The sequence below is a fragment of the Mastomys coucha genome, unplaced genomic scaffold (assembly GCF_008632895.1).
Source record: "Mastomys coucha isolate ucsf_1 unplaced genomic scaffold, UCSF_Mcou_1 pScaffold15, whole genome shotgun sequence".
Taxonomy (NCBI): domain Eukaryota; kingdom Metazoa; phylum Chordata; class Mammalia; order Rodentia; family Muridae; genus Mastomys; species Mastomys coucha.
Window position 1 is genome coordinate 11,169,502 of NW_022196897.1, and position 19,565 is coordinate 11,189,066.

Sequence of the window (19,565 nt, forward strand, 5' to 3'; positions counted from 1 at the left end):
TGGACTAAAGATATTTTTCAGTTGTATTGTTATATTAACTTTGTTTTAATTGTTTTATTATTAAATACAGTAATTTGTATTTAAAAATACAAATTTTATTAAAATTGTAATTTTAATTATTTTATTAAATTGTTTTATTAAATTTATTCACTTTACATCCCAATATCAGCCCCTTCTCTCCTTTCAGTACTTCCTCATGCTCACATAGCTCCCTCCCCTTCTCTTTTGAGTAGGAGCCCTTCTCTAGGCATTACCCCTGCACTACCACCCCTTCAGACACCATCCCCCACCTCAAAACTCACCCCCCATCCCCACCCCCTGACATCAAGTCACTGCTGCAGGATTAGGCACATCCTTTCCAACTGAGGCCAGGCAAGGTGGTCCTGTTAGGGGTAACAGGATCCACGGTCAGGCTGGCAACATATTCAAGGAGAGCCCCAGACCCTGTTGTTGGGGGTCCCTCACATGAAGACCAAGGTGCACATCTGCTACAAATGTGGAGGGGGTCTAGGTCCAGCCCACGCTCGTTCTTTGGATGGTGATTCAGTCTCTGAGAGGCCCCAAGAGTCCAGGTAGTTGACTCTGTTAGTGTTCCTGTGGAGTCCTTGTCCTCTTCAGCTTCTTCAACCATTCCTCCAACTATTCCATAAGACTTCCCAAGCTCCATCTAATGTTTGGCTATGGGTCTCTGAATCCCACTGGCTGCTGGGTGGAGCCTCTCAAAAGGACAGTTATGCTAGGCATCTGTCTGTAAGTATAACAGAGTATCATTAATAGTGTATATGCCCAGGAGTGATATAATTGTGTCTTGAGGTATAACTATTCCCAATTTTCTGAGAAACCACCAAATTGATTTCCAAAGTGGTTGTACAACTTTGCACTCTCATCAGCAACGGAGGACGGTTCCCCTTGCTTCACATCCTTGCTAGCATGTGCTGTCCCTTGAGTTTTTGATCTAACACCCAGCCATTCAAATGCACCCATTTGAATCCCAGAGTTATTTTGAACATGTCTTTCTGTGCTTTTCAGCCATTTGAGATTCCCCTGTTGAAATTTTTCAGTTTAGCTCTATACTTGTTTTTAACTGAGTTATTTGGTTTGTTGGTATCTAACTTCTTGAATTCTTTATATATTTTGAACAGATTAATGATATTTAACTACTAAAAATGCTTCAGAGGATAAAACAGTACAATCTGTAGAGAAAAATAAACACATACAAAAAGTCACATGGAATAACAACAAAAAATACAAAACCAAATCAAACAAACAAACAAACAAATACCAGGATAGATTATAAAAATAAACCTGAAAAAATAAATAAGTACATAAGACCAAAAAAAAAAAAAATCAACAAACTGACAGTAGTTAACACATGTTGTTCAAATAACTTTGAAGAATAATGGTCTCAATTCCGCAATGAAAAGACACAGATTCACAGAATAGATCATAAATCCACTGTATTTCTACCTCTAAGAAACATTCCTCACTATCAATAATAGATAACACTGGAATGTACAAGGAAGAGAAGTGATATTCTAAATAGAACCAAAGAGACAAAGCTATTTTAGTAACCAACAAAACAGACTTCAAACCAAAATTGGTCAAAAAAGATAAGAAACAGTATCTCATACTCATAAAAGAGAAAATTCATCAACTCGATGGTATAATCCTAAACAGAGGCATCAAACACAGGAGAACCAAATTACATACAAGAAATACTACTAAAAACAGGCTGACCCTAATCCAATGATAATGGGCAATTCTAGTGCCCTATTTTCATGAATAGAAAGGTCATCTAGAAAAAAAAAGCAAACTCAGAGTTAGTGACATCATGAATCAAATGGACCTAACTAATATCTACAGAACTTTTCTCCCAAATACGAAAGAATACATATTCTTCTCAGCAGCCCAGGGAGTTTTCTAAAAAAAAAAAATCAACCACATACGAGGACACAAAGGAAGTCTTAACAATAATAGGAAAACTAAAATAACATTTTGCATTCTATCTGACCACAGTAGAATACACTGGGGTATCAACAGCAATAGAAATGACAGAAATTACACAAGTTCACAAAAATAAATAATACACTATTGACTGAAAATTAGATGAAGGCAGAAAAGAAAGAAATTTAAAATCTCTAGAGCTGAACAAAAATGAAAGCACAACAAAGCACAATCGATGGGACTAAGAGAAGACTTCACAGAATTAAATGCTTACACTAGTGGCTTTCTATCTGTTGGTCGCAAGGTCCAAGAACCCTTGGAAAAAGAGACAGTTTATTATTCCTAGCAGTAGCAAACTTATGTTATAAAGAAGCAATGAAAATAACTTCTTGTCAGTTTTCTAAGTAATGGAATGTAAGTTTTCTTTAAGAGTGTCGGCTCTGGTAAGTGAAACATACTCCAGTGGAAGAAAACAAATCCAAGAATATATGGTCAACACAAACTAGATTTGGTGGGGGTGGGAAGACACAAAATTAATAGGTAAGGGAGGAGGTAGAACTAGAACAGTAGTTCTCAACCTGTGGGTACTAACTCCAATGAACTTTTCACAGGAGTTACCTAAGACTACCTAAAACCACTAGGAAACACAGATCTTTACATTAGGATTTATAACAGTAACAAAATTATAGCTATACAGTAGGAATGAATATAATTTTATGGTTAGGGAACTGTATTAAAGGGTCATGGCATTAGGAAGGATGAAAACCCCAGGAGTTAGGTGAGGGAATGTACTGGCTAGTTTTATATCAATTTGACACAAGCTAGAATTAATTAGAAAGAACAGTAATTGAGAGAAAATGCCTCTACAGAACTGACCTGTAGGTAAGTCTGTGGGGTACTGTTTGATTAATGACTGATAAGTTCACTGTAGGTGGTCCTATCCTTTGGTAAGTGATTCTGTGTGCTATGAAAAAGCAGGCTAAGCAAACCATGAGGAGAAAGCCAGTTGGCAAAATTCCTCCAAGGTCTTTGCACCAGGCCCTGATTTAAGGTAGGTCCTGTCCTGACTTGTACCAGTGGTGAAAGAGTGACCTGAAAGTTCTAAGATGAAATAAAACCTTTTTCTGAAGTTGCTTTAGTCATGGTGTTTTATCACAGCAACAGAAACCCAAGTAAAACAGGGTGACTATGGCAAAAGCACACTGTACAAAATGTTAATGAACTAATAAAAAGTAAAATAAAGTGTCAAGTCAATATGCTTCCTTTATACCACAGAGAATGAGAAAAAAAGGGGGGGGGAATAAAATAAAATTTGTATAAGAAGATTTAAAAAGGATAAATATAATAGTGAACCAAAGAAACAATAGAATCAAAACATAAGTTTTGACTTAATAAAACTGATATACATTAACTATACTTGTCAAGAGAAAAAAAAGACTAATTTAATTTCATTTTAATACTTAACACATTCATAATTAAATGGCTCATTCTTTGTGCCATTCACCATTCAGAAGAGCACTGCTGAGGAAACAGACCTACACACGTGAAAGAAAACCATTCTAGCTCAATACAATTATTTTCCAAAGTTGTCCTGTATCTTAAAATATAAGCAGATCATGCAGGAGAAACCACAACTACCAATTTACTCAACCAACATAATTCTTAAATATTTATCCTTACACTCACAGTGGTATGCTTTTCACCTCTCAACAAAGAAACTTGCCTTTGGAACAGATCTAGAGACTATCACAGAGAACCATAACCAATCTGAATAAAGAGTTATAAAGGCCAGTCTTAAATGATAACATCTACAACACAAGTCTTTTACTTACAGCTCACAGATCATGTTTAAAGACAGGGAGGAAAGATTATAAGAGCCAGATAGCTGTAAGAGCCAGAGAATCAGAAGTTTGCTGTGAGACTGTTTCTCTAAGAAACGTCAAAGACGCTATATCCATGAAGTCTTATTAACATGACTGCCTAAACAAGACTTGAACAAGGATGACACCAACAGACATGCTAACCTGGAAGGATAAAAGCTCATGAGGGCTCAACCATCGTCAAAGAGCTATGAACAACTAAGAGAAATAAATAGTCTTTCCCAGGTAGTAGTACACCAATTGATTATTCAGTACCAAATGGTCAGTCCTGAAAAATATACATATAATACATACAAGTAGTGCTATATGGACTGAGCAGGCTGAGTGTGTGAGGTGTATGTGTGTGTGTGTGTATGAATATATAGTAAATGTATAAACACACACATAACAACAACTAAAAAACCAGGGCCATAGTTTGAAAGAGAAGAAGGAGGGTACATTGGGAGGGCTAGGAGGGAAATATGAGAAAGAAAAAATGATATATTGTAATCTCAAAAAAATATTTAAACAAAAGTATAAGCAGAATAATTTATTTAGGAAGATCAAATGAGATTCAAAAGAGGTTCTAGCCCGGCGGTGGTAGCACACGCCTTTAGTCCCAGCACTTGGGAGGTAGAGGCAGGTGGATTTCTGAGTTTGAAGCCAGCCTGGTCTACCAAGTGAGTTCCAGGACATCCAGGGCTATACAGAGAAACCCTGTCTCCAAAAACCAAAAAAAAAAAAAAAAAAAAAAAAAAAAAAAAAAAAAAGGTCTAAAATGGGAGAAAATTACCTATAATCAATTCAGCAGATAGAATGGTAAGACTTTTTTCTTTTCTTATAAAGTAGGCAGACACAGGGGCATCTGTGAGTCTGAGGCCAGCCTGGTCTAAATAGCATGTTCCACGCCAGACAGGGCTACACACACACACAGACACAGACACACACAGACACACACGCACGCACGCACGCACACAGAGAGAGAGAGAGAAAGAGAGAGAAATGTTTTCTCATAAAAAGTATTTTTTATGAATGCTTTTATAAATGGAAAAAGATAAAAATAACCTGTTTTGCATAGGTGTTCATAAATGGGAATTATTAAAGACTAATTCAATTTGCAAGATAATAGAACGGTGCAACTCATTCATAATTAGAAAATAAAGATCAGTTTTGAAGACAAAAATAACCCAAATATAGGAAATAATGAGCCATTTGGAACCAAATTTAGCAACAAATACTGAGTTAAAGCAGGAATACCAGTAATATATAAAAAGAAAACAACAATACTATTGTCATGAGATAAAAGAGTCATAAGGTTATAGTCAGGCCTCATTATATGTCAAAAATCATTACCGAGAAAAGATCTAAACACAAGAACTTCTGGTAAAACCGGAATTCTTTAATATTTTTTAAAATAAAAGAAAATCCTAAAATTCACCAAGTTATTTAAAAAAAAGAAAATTGAAATCTAAATATTACTAATGGGAAGATTATCTGAGAAAAAAATAATCTTGGAATTTAATAATCAAATTTACTCACAATTGAGTGTTAAATAAAGAAGTTTCAATCTACAAATAGTTCACTTACCTCTACTAACATACTCAAAAGTATATTCTAAATACGATAAACCCTGATTTTTTTCTATAGCACAATTTTATTAACAAAAAAAGAAAGAGCCTAGTCTCTGTATAAAGCAGTACCCAATATATGGTTTTAAAACTAAATAAAAAATTAAACTAATCGGATAAAATTGATTCTTTCTCTCTCAACAGCCATTTATTGGCTATAGCTGATCATCTAGAGATGGGCCTAGAAAATTCCCCCTATCCACATTAGCATGTTAACTGACATCATCATGCAGGCCTTATTTAGGCAACATATTGCTGAAAATCCAAGGGTAAACTGGTATCCTAGTCAGTCTTCTTGCTTTTACCTAGGCCTAGACCCTAGTGGCATATAGAATCCCAAGTGGTCATCCATAACACATGTATACATGAGTGTAATGGCTATTTTTGGTTGTGAACTTGATTATATCTGGAATGAACTACAATCCAAAATTGGAGGGCTCACCTGTGATGCAAATCTTGAGGCTGGGAGATACAAGTTTCTGATAGTGGAGATCTTGAGGAATAGTAACTATGAATCCCAGGAGACTAAGGCAAGATCTCTCTGAGTTCAAGGTCAGACTGGAACAAAACAACTCCCAGATTCAGGTGTGGCAGTACACACCTTTAATTTGGGCCATACCTTCTGCTAGGGATCTACATAAGGACATTGGAAGAAGGAAGATTTGCTCTTCTTTACCTGCTTCTATTTACTTGCCAGCGTATCTGTTGGAATCTACTAGCCTTGTGGGATGGAGCAACTACTAGATTCTTGGAATTCCCATTCACAGCTGACCACTGTTGGGGAGTTGGACTACAGAATGTTAAGGCACCGTAACAAATTCCCTTACTATATAGACACTATCCATAAGTTCTGTGACTCTAAAGAACCCTGACTAATAAAATGAGTAGCAATAAATAGGTTCAGTAGGTAATGTGTGTGTGTGTGTATGTGTGTGTGTGTGTGTAAAACATTACTAAAGAGAAGTCATAAATTTGAGTGAAAAGGGGCAGAAGTTGGAAGGAGAGAGGGAAAGGTTGAAATGATGCAAATATAGTGCACTTGTGTACAGAAATGCTCAAAAAATTAAATTAAAAAAATCAGATACACTGAAGTACTACAGCCTTATTACAATGAAATCCAATGTCTAAAAATTATTCTTATTTTGGGCTTGTACCACAGTAAGAGCCAAGATTTTAAACTCTACTAAATACAAAACAAACAAACAAAAAGACTTTATATATTTATGTTCATTTAAGAAAATACTAGTAGTGATGTATTATTTTGAAATATACAGTTAATACGTTTGGAGTTATTTAAAATTTATATTGAGAAAAAGGTATTTTCACTATTGCTGTAGACGAGCATCTACATAAGACTGTTAAATTGATTGTTGTTTTATATCAAACAACTTTTATAATACTCATTTTTATTGTTATGATATTTTATAAATTTTAAGGAATATGACAAAAAAGATATTGTAGGTATTGAAGGGGGTTTATGGGAGGAGTTGGGGTACAAAAGGGAAACAAAAATGTGATTTAATTCTATTTACTTAAAATATGTTTTTAAATGTTAACAAATTCAGATAAATTGAAATCATGTAACTTTTTTCTTTATAATGCAATAAAAGTTAAAAAAATCAGATAAAAATTAACACATGCTTTCTGTTCTAATCCTCTCCCCTTACAGTATAATTTTATAATAGAGATGTCTCATTTTGAAGGCTACAGCTCTAGCCAAGAAAATAAGAGAACTGAGGGAAAAAAACACAAAAGTAAAGAGACAAGAGAGTTATAGTACCAGGGAAAAAGAAAAAACTAAAAAGAATTAAGAGAGAATCTATATGAATATGTTTTTTTGTAAATTTTTAAGTGGGTAATGCTAGTACACATAGAAATACAGCTGTTTTATGAGACCATTCAGCTTTGTTCCAGAGTATGCGAACAATTAAATATTTCTAAATTAAATATTCTAGCACTGACTAGGAAATAATGAAGAAAATATAGTACATTATATAAATACTTTGATTATATAAATTAGTAAGACAGGGAGATTTTGAGGAGTAGGAAAGAAATGAAATGACTATTATTCAGACATGGGTAACACTGACTAGAGCGAACTTTCACAGAAACTTTCATAGAGACCTACTCACAAATATGCAGCTAGGCACAGTGCAGGCATATAACTAGCTGCAGAATAGTAATTTGTTCTCTTCACTGAGAAAAAGAGTGAAAGACTGATACAACTGAAACTTCTACTTTTAAAAAAATGTATTTTCAGCAGGAAAAAGGGAGATACATAATCAAGTATGCCAACTTTAAAAACTGAACTATATTTGATTGTCAGACAGCTCATATTGAACACTTCCATCATCCTATAGACCCTTATGAATGGTGCGTGTGTGTGCCTCTGTGTGTGGGGGAGGATGAGGGGGGAGGTCCATTGCCATTTTGCTAAAAGACATGTTGTCAAATAACCTTCTAAATACTTATATTTATACTCATAAATTTGTGCTAAAATCAACTTTGGTCAGAAAGGTTTCTTTTTGTAGTAGGCAGTGCTTAATATAAGATTTATAACTAGTCAACAAGCCGCGAATCAGATGGTGTGTGCATGTTTCTGAGAAGGACTGGACTGGACTGGCTAAAGACAATCAGCTGAAGGCTCATGGGTTTTTAAGTACTGTGGCTCTCTGAAGCTTAAATGAGTTCCTTGCAATGAGTAGAATTTCCCTCCTGTCCCTTGATACATGTTTAAAAGCCTCACAGCATGTGTAATGTAACTACTTCGGTTCTGAACTGAAAAGAGACACACAGATGTGTGTCTAGGAGTCATCATCTGAGAAAGAGTCTGAGTAGTATATGTAATCAGAAAATAGTTTATACATTTACAGAAATTTCAAAGAATAAAAATATTTTCAAAAGCACTAGATCCTGTTCAGTTCTCCCACAAATTAACCGAAAGACTCCCAAACTATACACCGATTACCTTAATTTCACCAAGTAATAGTTGTTGCGGGAAATATAAGAAATGAATCCACCCCGCAAGCTCACTTTCCCACTGGGCCACATTTTTTGAGCCGGTACCATTCAGCCTCAAAAACTCCAGCAGACTTTTGTTATTTCCTCCCAGCAAACTATATATTTTGCTCACATGCAACTCTTTACATACTCCCACAATCGTTTATCTAAATAACGCCTATTACCCAATAAGTAAAGTATGACTCTTAAGGCCTTAATATCCAATCAGATTTATATAATAATAAAATCACAATTGCAAGATGCCAATACAATAATTTTAGAACCAAATAATAAAGACAATAGTCTAACCCAATTCATCTATTTTGCATGAACCTGCTTGGTTGTATAACCTCGTGGGGTCTGGTTTCTCCTTATCGTCTGTATCCATGATGACCTCCTTCTCCTGCTCCTGACTCTTCTCTCTCCTCCAACTCTAGCTCCACCTCTCTATTCCTGTCCAATCACAAGCCTGCTAATGTGATTGGACAGAGAATATGCTACAGCAAATAGTCCTACATTCTTTCAAAAAATTACCTACAGGTCATCCCAAAACAAAACAAAACAAAACAAAAAAAAATTGGTTGTGTCTGGTAGAATAATAAATCCAATCCATGGGGCTGGAGAGATGGCTCAGCAGTTAAGAGCACCGACTGCTCTTCCAGAAGAACTGAGTTCAATTCCCAGCAACCACATGGTGGCTCACAACCATCTGTAATGGAATCTGATGCCCTCTTCTGGTGTGTCTGAAGAGAGCAATAGTATAGTCATATACAAATAATAAATAAACAAATCTTTAAAAATAAATAAATAAATAAATTCAAGCCACTAGAACTTTGGGTACCATTTTAAAATCATCATTTGTAATGTAGTAATATTTGTGTCAAGCTTGTAACAAACAAGCCAACGGCTGTGTTACTACTTGTACAGTAGTACATATACAGAGCACAATGAGTATGCTTTGTCTACAAGCCCTTGGCAAATGTTTCTAGCTATACAATCCTTAAAATAAATGAAGCGAAATGTCTTGCCTTTAAAGATCATTTCTAAAATGACAGTTTATAGCAATTTTTAAAACCATCTTAGCAAAGTCTGTGTGGTAGATAGCTGATTCAACCTGACACAAACTAGAGTAATCTGTAATGAGGGACCCTGAACAGAAAATGCCCCATTAAGATCTATCTATAAGACATTTTCTTATGGGATTGATGAGGAAGGGCCCAACCCATTGTGGGTAGAGCCACCCCCCAGGCTGGTTGTCCTGGGTTCTGTAAGAAAGCAGGTTGAGCAAACCAGAAGGACCAAGTCAGTAAGCAACATTCCTCCAAGGCCTCTGCATCAGCTCTAGCCTCCAGATTCCTGCCTGTTTGAGTTCTGTTTTGACTTCTTGTTTGATGAGCAGCGTGGCATGAAAATGTCAGCCAGAAAAATCCTTTCCTCCCTAACTTGCTTGTTGATCATCATGTTTCATCATAGCAAAAGGAAACATAAGCCGGGCAGTGGTGGCGCATGCCTTTAATCCCAGCACTTGGGAGGCAGAGGCAGGTGGATTTCTGAGTTCCAGGCTAGCCTGGACTACAGAGTGAGTTCCAGGTCAGCCAGGGCTACACAGAGAAACTGTCTCGAAAAACCAAAAAATAAAACAAAAATAAAAAATAAAAAATAAAAATACAGTCTGTAAGTCAAGTTGTTTTAAACAACTGCAGTATGTAACAGCACACAGACTACTCAGCGTGCCACCTTCACAATCTCCTCCACGGTTGTTAAAATCACTTACTCTTTTATTAACCCACGTGAGTGTCTGTGGAGAGGTTATACTGATTTGGGCAGCACAGACACATGGAAGGACAAGAGGAGGCATTTCCTAGTTTCAATTTAATATAGCACTCAGAAACTTTGGATATAATTTTATATACTTCAATAGTGTTTAAGAGAATAAACAAGATAGCAGAAATCCCCCCCCCCTTTTTCTTAGGGAGAAAGTTTAAAGTCATTAAAATTTATTCTTATTCAAACGTATGTATACATTTATGTGTGAACATTTATTTAAGTAGCACGAACATAATAAAAGGAACAGGGCCATCAGAGGAAGCACTTAACTCAAAAGAATCATTTCAAGTTCATAAAGTCAGTAAGAATACATTTACTTTGGTATCTGCTTAGGAAGTTTTGAATATTTTACCAATGGTTGAAAGCTCTGAAAAGACAAAAATAATTTAAACTGTAGCCAGTTAAGCAAACCACTCAAGAGGTTGATACAAGTTAACAAAACATATCGTACATTTATAGAATTGTGTTTAGTCATTTCAATTGAAGTAACAAATAACAAATTGTAATTTAACCACCTCTCTTCAAGTAGCAATAAACTATGAGATATTTTTATTTATGTACATTTTATTTATATATTTTAATTTAATTAATATTTGTGTATTAAAATTATTTTATTATTATATATGTTATATAGTAATATACTATATTATATAGTATACAGTATATACTATATTATATACAAATATATAATTACTTTATTATTAGTATTATTAAAATATTAAGTTTTATTTAAACTATATAAATAATATACTTTAACAATAAAGTATTTAAATTATATATATGCATATGTGCATGTATGCGTGTATATGCGTGTGTGTGTGTGTGTGTGTGTGTGGTTACAAGATTTTAGTTCCAATACAGAGGGTGGCAAGGAATGGCTGTTCCACAGGGCCAGAACTTAGCCCACGATAACTATCTTTTGGACATAAAACATTCCAGTCTCCACACAGTACTAGAATTCTAATTAGCCAATCAGTCTCTACAGATAGATTCCTTACATAGGAATATATCCAGATGCAGCTTTTTTTCAAAATTCTTTATTCAGAGCTCACCCTGTTGGCCAAGCATCATATTATGTGTATACAGGAGCCACATGTTGTTTACTAAATATTATAAGATCCATCATAGCTAGGAATCTCATTCCTATCTGAGGCTCAATTGTAGGCAAGACAACAAACAGTCTTCAGGAGAGAGGAACAGCTGAAAAGCCAATAGGAAAGAAACTCCTGGATCATATCAAAACTAGTCATCATGGTCCAGGTTAGAATTTTTTTACACCCTCTCTAAATGACATTATATTTATATGTGACATAGATTATTGTATATAAAATGAAATAACCCTGAACATAGTTTGACCTACAGAAACAAACGTTTAAAATTATCTAAAATAAGCAAAACTTACAAGATTGACTATATACTTCCCTCTGATTTTAGTTATTTGTATTTGATGAACTGTCTTATTTATTTTTAAATGGTTAGAAATAGTACATTTAAAAGGACTTATTGTCATATTGTCTCTCCTTCATATTACTAAGATATTTAATTTTTAATCCCAGCCAATTGTACTATAGAACATTTCAGATTCAAATTAAATCAAGAAGCATCAGTACTTAAAGTATAAAACATCATCAATATTGGTATTAGATGGTGATGTCTTTCATATAATTTTGATAAGAAGAATTAAACAAAATGCTTGGGTATCTCTAGCTTGAGTAAATGGAGTTAAAGTTCAACTTAAACTTTTGTTTTATCTCTGGTGACCTTGCCAGGTCTTACTTAGCCTGATGTCTTTTTTTTTTCTTTCCTTTTTTTCTTTTTTATTTATTTTTTTGCCTGATGTCATTATTACCAGGCCCTCATAAAAATCCTAAGCTAAAGGCCTAGCAAGGTTGCAGGAGAAGCAGCAGAAAAATGCAGAATTGTGCATTTGAGGAGGAGTGTCAGGAAACAAAGGCCAAATATTAAGAAATTGAAACATTTCAAAGATAACAAAAAATAAGACAAAAATCAAAATGTCTTCAAAATTCAGTAATTGATCAAAATACTGAAAACAAGCTAAAAAGCCAGAATCCAAAATGGTTTCAGAGATCTAAATGCAAACAAAGAAAACAAATCAAATATCTACATTAAAATGCTCTCAAAGCAACCAAACCAGTTACTGTAAACCAAATACTTTGAAAGCAAACAAAAACGCAACTTAATAAAGTAGCCAGCTCGGCATAAACAAAATGGATCCTCAACCAAACCAAGGAAGGTCCTGAGCCCTGGAAAGAAGTTACCAACAATCCACCTGAAGTGTGCAAGGGATCCATCCTGTAAAAAGTGGGTCACTCTCAGTGCCAGAGGTTGGCACAGGGACTGTCAATGTAAAATCTCTCATTTTAAAAGGAAAAAAGACAGCTCACTGTAGCCAGCCTGTTTCTCATAGTATGAGGGAACACTTCAGGGCCTTGGCAACTGTCCCTAGATAGAGCTCTGCAGACAATATAGATTGACCCATTCCAGACATGGCCACTCAAATCAGTCCCCTGCATGTAGCCCTTCTGTGAAGAAAGAGATGAACTGTCATATTTGTGTGTGCCCAGTCTGGTATTGTATATATGTCTCTCGATCCCTGGGCTCTAATACCCACTTGGTGAGTGTACTTGTTGGATCCTATCTAAAGGATTGTGGTCCAAACAATCAATTTATAGTTTTATGATTCTTGTAGCTATAGAAATATCACTTGGTACCATATGCTGGGCTGTTTAGCACATTTGTTGGTGGACATCTGCAGCCTGTGGAAGCAACAGCAGACTTTCTCAGCTATCATCATTAACATTCAACTACTGCTTCTCCATTTGATGCCATGTCCAGGTAGGTGCTCTTGGGCATGTCCTTCACTGTCAGATGCATCATGTCCCTACTCCCCAAACAAGTCCACTCCAAAGCTGACCATGGCCTTGAGTTTGGAAAGGGTTTTTAGCTGGTGCTGATCTTGGGACACGGGTGGGGTGCAGCTTGCTCATGAGTGCATATAGGCTAGCTTCATCTTTCAGACCCTGAATCTAGCTAAGGAGCTAGGATTCTTTCTGGGAGTTGTATCTGAGCAGGAACTGGATTATGACCTCAACTCCCCCTGGTTCAACTGCCTAAAGCTTCCTGTGTGAGGAACACCAGCACTAGATAGAAGTGAACAAGACTGGAAAGGAATGTGCACAGAAGCGGGGCTATCTGCTTTCCTTAAGTATTGCCTCTTTGGTGAAGCCTAACCACATTTTATTTAGTAAAAATAATTAAACCACAAGTTACATGGCCCTTATTGTAATGGCTCTTCAAGTATTATTGAAATACATATAGCAGCTAGTGATCATGATCGGTAAGGTTTTGCTTCACACCTTAAAACTTTATTCCTATACATATAATTTCATTTGATCTTCTACAAAAGTACTATGATGTGAGATAGAGAAATGGTTTAGCAGCTAAGAGCACTTGCTGCCCTACCAAATAACATGGATTAAATTTCCAGCACCCACAACTATCTTTAACACCTACTTGAGCATCAGGCACATAAAATAAAAATAATAAAATATCTTCAATATAAATATAATCAAAAAACATTTGAATAAAGAGATTTAAAGGGTCATGTGCAAAGTCTATTTTATTGATAAGGAAACTTTATGTACAAAAAACCCAATATAAGCTTGGGGTATTGATTTTTTTCTAAAAGGTCAGGAAATCAGAAACTCATAAGTTCTAGTTGAAAATATTCAATTCTAACCTCCTTTATTTTATCTATACAAATCCAATGCTTGCTTGGTATAGTTAAGTCACATTGTCTTGACTGGATTTGAAATTAGCCATTGCTAAAGAATAAGATACTTAGAAAAAGCAATATATAACTTATGCCTTCAAAAACAAAGCACAAAGTTAGGCTGCTCTTAACTGAATAATCCAGAGAATATTATTAAAGTTGAAATTTTGGTTACAGACATTAACTTCAGGGTCAAAAGCAATGTGCACTCTTAAGCCTCAATTTTCCTATCCATAAAATGGGAATAATAATTTCAAAATACTAGTTTGGTCAGGGGGAACACATACAAAATATTTAGTTCTGTGTCTAGTACAGAAACAGCACTCCTTATAAAATGAATGTAGAAAACAGCATTATCAGAATCTATGAAAGAGGGAACTTTACCCAAATAAGGTTCTTGAAATCTTATCGTTGCTTTTCTACTTTCTATCACTTGAGCTCCCATCAGTTTTTCTATTAACTATTAACTTAGATGCTCTCATGCTGCTTATTTCTAACAATTTTATCTACCTTTTAATCCAAATTAGGATTTGATACCCAAGCACTCTCTCAGAAATTGCATAACCTGAGTGAACTTTCCTGAAACAATTGATTTATATCTTTACTGAGCTGTTGAGTGCCTCTATTAAAGCTCACTGGCATTACCTTTAAAAAAAAATCTATGTCGGAAACTTGCAAGTTCAAAACAAAAGGGCGGAAGACTCTAACAGGAGGTACTGAAGTGAAGGATGAGTCTGCAGAACACACAGTATCTCTGAAACAATTTTTAAAAGGTAGGTCTTATAGAAAGATGCTTTTTAAAATTTTCTGATGAAACTGGAAGAAAAGATCACCTGTGTGCTGAGCTGCTGTGGGGTTATGGGAGTGGTACTAGAGCACAGCTGCAGGGGATAAAGGTACCTAGTTTTACTGAGCAGCACTGGTCTGCAAGCAGGTTGGGCCAGTGGCCAGGACACCACAATGGAGCTTCCTGCTGAAGTTTGTGCTGCTAACCCTGCTTAGGGGAGGAGAGCTTGGGTCTCATGAGCTGCCTGCAAGCTGCAAGCATAGTGATCATACCCAGTGAGCCAGTGGGGTGGCTGGCACAGAGAGATGTACAGTGACCTAGAGCTCTCAATTATCCTGCTGCGGGACACCCTGACTCTAGGCAACAACAGGATATCTAAGAGGAGTCTCAGCGATAGTCCAGTATTTATGGTGCCCCAGAAACCCCTGAACCAGACCAATAACTCACTGCAAAATGCATCTGTTTGGGTAAACAACATACTGTTTGGCACACTGCAGTTTATAATGCCACTGATGAATAAATATGCGATGGAGTGGAACTACAGTGGCAGTAGTGGCAATAGATGTTGGAATGGAGTAGAGATGGAAAAAGCAGCATGTCTGTGCTGGGTTGGGCCAGCAGTGTGGTATACAATAGATTGTCTGGAGGCAGGACTGCCCTGGCTCTGAGCAATACCAAGATGTCCAAGATGGAAAACCATTTGTTTTCTGTACTGGGCCTTCTCAAAAGACTTCCATGGTCTATGCTGCCACCAGAGGCCATGTTGATATTAATGGTCCATGATCCAACATGGGGAGTTAGGGGGTAGAAAGGTATAGAGTTGGGAGTGGAGGTGGGGGAGGTAGAAGGGTGTGAAGGGGGGTTGTTGGTGCTACTGATGGAGATTATTAGATGCCTTTGTTGATGTTTGTGGTAGGTGCTACTGCCACAGGCCATTTGTCTGTAATCCCTCCTGTGACTGGGGGCCATGTAGAAGTCTATGATCTGTGCTGCTACTGACTGTTATAGGCAAGGAAGCTTTAATTGCAGTGGTATTATTGACTGCAGACTAATAGTTCAGAATGGGAGACATTGGATACTTCTATGACAACCCCTCATGAAGGAAGGGAGGGTTGGTTGGGTGGGTGGGTCTAGGCAGGAACCCATAGAAAAGAGCCCTTAAAACTGTTCATGGTTGATGGCTTCTGGTGGGGAGGTAGGGAAGGACTCAGTTAACTTTAAGGTCCTGGCTACTGGGAGTTTGGCTATGTTCCAAAGATTATACAGGCAACATGAACTAGACTTGGTAAACTTTTTTTTTCTTTTTCTTTTTTAAGGGTAGGAGGGTGGACTTGAAAGGAATGGGAACTGAGTATGATCTGGGTGCATTGTATGAAATTCCCACATGAAAAAAATATATGTTAGAAAAGGGAAATGGCTATTTTACAAACTAAACTGAATTTATTTTCTGGCCCTTTGTTTTCTTTCTTCAGAAAAGGAATACCTAATTTCTTAACCACAGGAAGACTACAGTGTCCATGGGTAAAATGAAGAAAGGTCTTTAACATACTAAGGATAGTTTCTGCGCCATCAGTTCCCAATTCTGCATGCACTGACATTGTCTCTAGTCACCTAACTGCCAAAACTTTCATATTAAATAAGAACTATGCTTTTCCCCCCTCTCAATTCTCTCCTCTTTCCCTAAATTTTCCTGTTCGAGGAAATCTTCTTTAAGTAATTAATGTTTATCTTCAACATTTATTTTTCAAATAGAATCACAAAAGTTCTTTGCCTTCATATTTTTCTGTTTGCTTCATGAAACAATGATTAGAATATTTTTTTACCTTAAAATGCTTGATTTATTTACATATCATCCCCTAATATTCATCTCCTATAATTCACTGAAAACCTGAATGTTACAAGAACAAAAGAAATACCAAAGTAAACTACCCGGTAGAGATGAGAGCAATAATATCTACTGAAAATTCTGCATTAATTTTGCAATATCCTCCTGCCAAGCAAATGAAGAACACTCTCTCAAACCTCTTAAATCTATCAAGAGGGGCTAAAGAGATGTCTCAGCAGTTAAAAAAAGACAATGCCTTTGCAGAGGACAGGAGGAAGCAGAGCTCAGTATACAGCACCCATGCCGGGTAGCTTACAACTAACTTAACTGTAGGCATTCCATGCCTTCTTCTGGCTTCCAACAGTATTGCACTCACATATACAACCACACAGACATATACTCATGTTAAAAATAGAAATAAAATCGTTCCTTTAAAAAAAAAAAGTCAAGAAACCGCAATGCACTACTTTTTGTAAATACTTGTGCTATTATTTTCTGTATTAACCCTATGGAACAAATGTTTCACTGCAAGAGTTTAACTTAATACTTAAAACTACATATTTACCTAACCCATTTTTAAACAAATCTAAGAAATGCTTCTTATTCTAGAACTCCAAGACACTTGATTTCTTTTCATGTCTTTGGCATGTCCTGAACACAGATGTATTAAGTTTTTAAATAGACCAAGAACTGAAACAAAGACTACATAAAGATCACAGAGTTAGATAAACAAAGTCCCCAAACTTATTCAACTTTCTTAAACCTGTGAATCTAGAAAGAAGCACTGGCAGCCAAGTTCCTCCAACTCCTCAGAGTTGCTTCCCGACCACTTTTCCAGCCCTCTTCATATACCAACAACTCTTTTCTCCCTTGCCTTCACTTCTAATCTTTCCTAACATCAGTTAAGATTACTCCACACCTGTGGACTTTCAACCGACTACCTACTAGCAACAAATCCCTTGTCCTTCCTGAATAACCTATTTTAACATGTTATAACTTATTCTCAAATTAACTTCTTTGATAGCTTTACTAACTCTGAAAATAAATCTTGCTTTACCTTTTTATAACAGACTTAATCTTTTAATACCTTGCTACCAATATATCCTTGCTCTGTCACCAGTCTTTCCTTAAAATTATCTTCCTTACCAAACCTGAAATCTACATGTATTACTTTCTAGAGGGTATGTTTAAGAATTCACTATTCTGTTCCATTACTATAACCTACTAATAAACTCTATTCCTTATCATGCTCCTCACCTTTTTTGAGCTGAGAAGTAGAGCATAGAAAGGCTTCAAAGGAAGCAGAATAGCAGCTGTGTAAGGATATAGATTTCATTAATTAGTACTTTTTTGTAAACTCAGTTGTCAAATAATTTGCTTCAAAATAAAGGCCTTACCAAATGGTGAAATAATTAGTTGGAGGTTTTAAGTATAATGTCATAAGAGCTTTCTGACTGTTCAAAATGGTAGTCCTTACCTAAACATGCCTATTTCAGTTTAAATTATAAAACTATAATTCCAATTCTGCAACTGTTCTAGATTCAATTTAACTGTTCAACAGACCTACAAAGGCAATAGCTGCTCTGTTTTAAAGCAAAGATTGCAGAAACTTCTTATCATGGCAAACAGATTTATGAAACAGAATCAGTAAGCACACTCTAAGAAAAAATAGCCAGTATTTCAATTCATATACCTTTCCCCATTTATGATGGTTAATCTTCATTGTCAACTTAACTATTCTGGCACCAATTAAAACTCAACTAGCCAAACACAAGGGTGAGAATTCTTCATTGGATCATTTGAGATGGGAGATCCACCCTAAATCAGGATCATTTGAGGTCAGAAAACTTACCTTAAATCTGGGCCACATATTCTGCTGGCGACCCACATAAAACAACTGAGAAGGAAGATTTACGTTTTGCCTGCTTCACCTCACTCTCCCGGTAAATTCATTTCTTCACTGGACTTAAGAGCCGCCTTCTCCGGGATTCCAATGTAGATTAGAGACAAGCTGAGCCGCTATCAGATTCCTGGCCTTTCTTTTCTGTCAGGAGATGACCATAGTTGGACTAGCCAGACTGAAACTTGTAAGCCACTCAAATTAAGTTTAATATATATAGATTTATTCTATAGGTTCTGTTCTTCTAGAGATGTCTGACTAATAACCACACTTTACTTATTCCTATCCTGGTAGATCAGAATATCATAAACTGCAGCAATATACTCTTGTCTGAACTCAAAGTAGTCAATAAAGGGATCAGCATCAAACACATCTCTGTAATCACTCATGGCAGCAAAGAATTTGCTATTCTTAATCCTCGCTGTTTGTCCTGGTTAGGTTTTTTTTGTCAACTTGACATTTGGAAAGAGGAACCTAATTGAAAAAAAAAATGCCTGTATTGGATTGCCTGTAACCAAGTCTATAAAGCATTTTTGATTACTGATTGATGTAGGAGAATTCTAACGTAACTTATATACATTAAGAGTTTAGGCTCCCTCAAAAAAACAAAAATACAAGCAAGACAAGCTTTTACCATTGTTCCTGGTTGCCCACCAGACCCTATAGTGAAGACAATGTACACTTTTACCGCAGGACATGAAGAACTCAAGTAAATAATGACTGGGAGGAATTCTTTCTAATGGCTAGTTTTCATAATACCACAGGGTGCTATGTACACTGTTGGAAGAGAAATATCAACACTTTACTTATCTGTGAAGCACAAGAGCTACAATAACCATCTGCATGGTAAGATATATACCCATGGTTAATAATAGGGTAAGCAACTGCTTTCTGATTCAACTTAAAGAGAACTGAGCACTTGGGAGGCAGAGGCAGGTGGATTTCTGAGTTCAAGGGCAGGCAGCCTGGTCTACAGGGTGAGTTCCAGGACAAGCTAGGGCT

The 19,565-nt window shown here is 36.2% G+C and overlaps 1 protein-coding gene across 15 annotated transcripts in view; it reads right to left on the reverse strand.

The window, feature by feature from the left end:
- The window catches only part of Spopl (speckle type BTB/POZ protein like), a 76,234-nt gene that overhangs the window by 50,728 nt on the left and 5,941 nt on the right, over positions 1 to 19,565 (reverse strand). For 11 of the 15 annotated variants that reach the window (XM_031369202.1, XM_031369206.1, XM_031369213.1 and 8 more), the window contains one exon: positions 18,516 to 18,707. The exons of 3 other annotated variants lie outside the window; for them this stretch is intronic. The gene's annotated coding sequence lies outside the window, so the exon portion shown is untranslated. Of the gene's footprint in view, positions 1 to 17,920; positions 17,977 to 18,515; positions 18,708 to 19,565 lie in introns of all 15 variants that reach the window. One more of the 15 variants, XM_031369199.1, reaches the window with a different exon arrangement.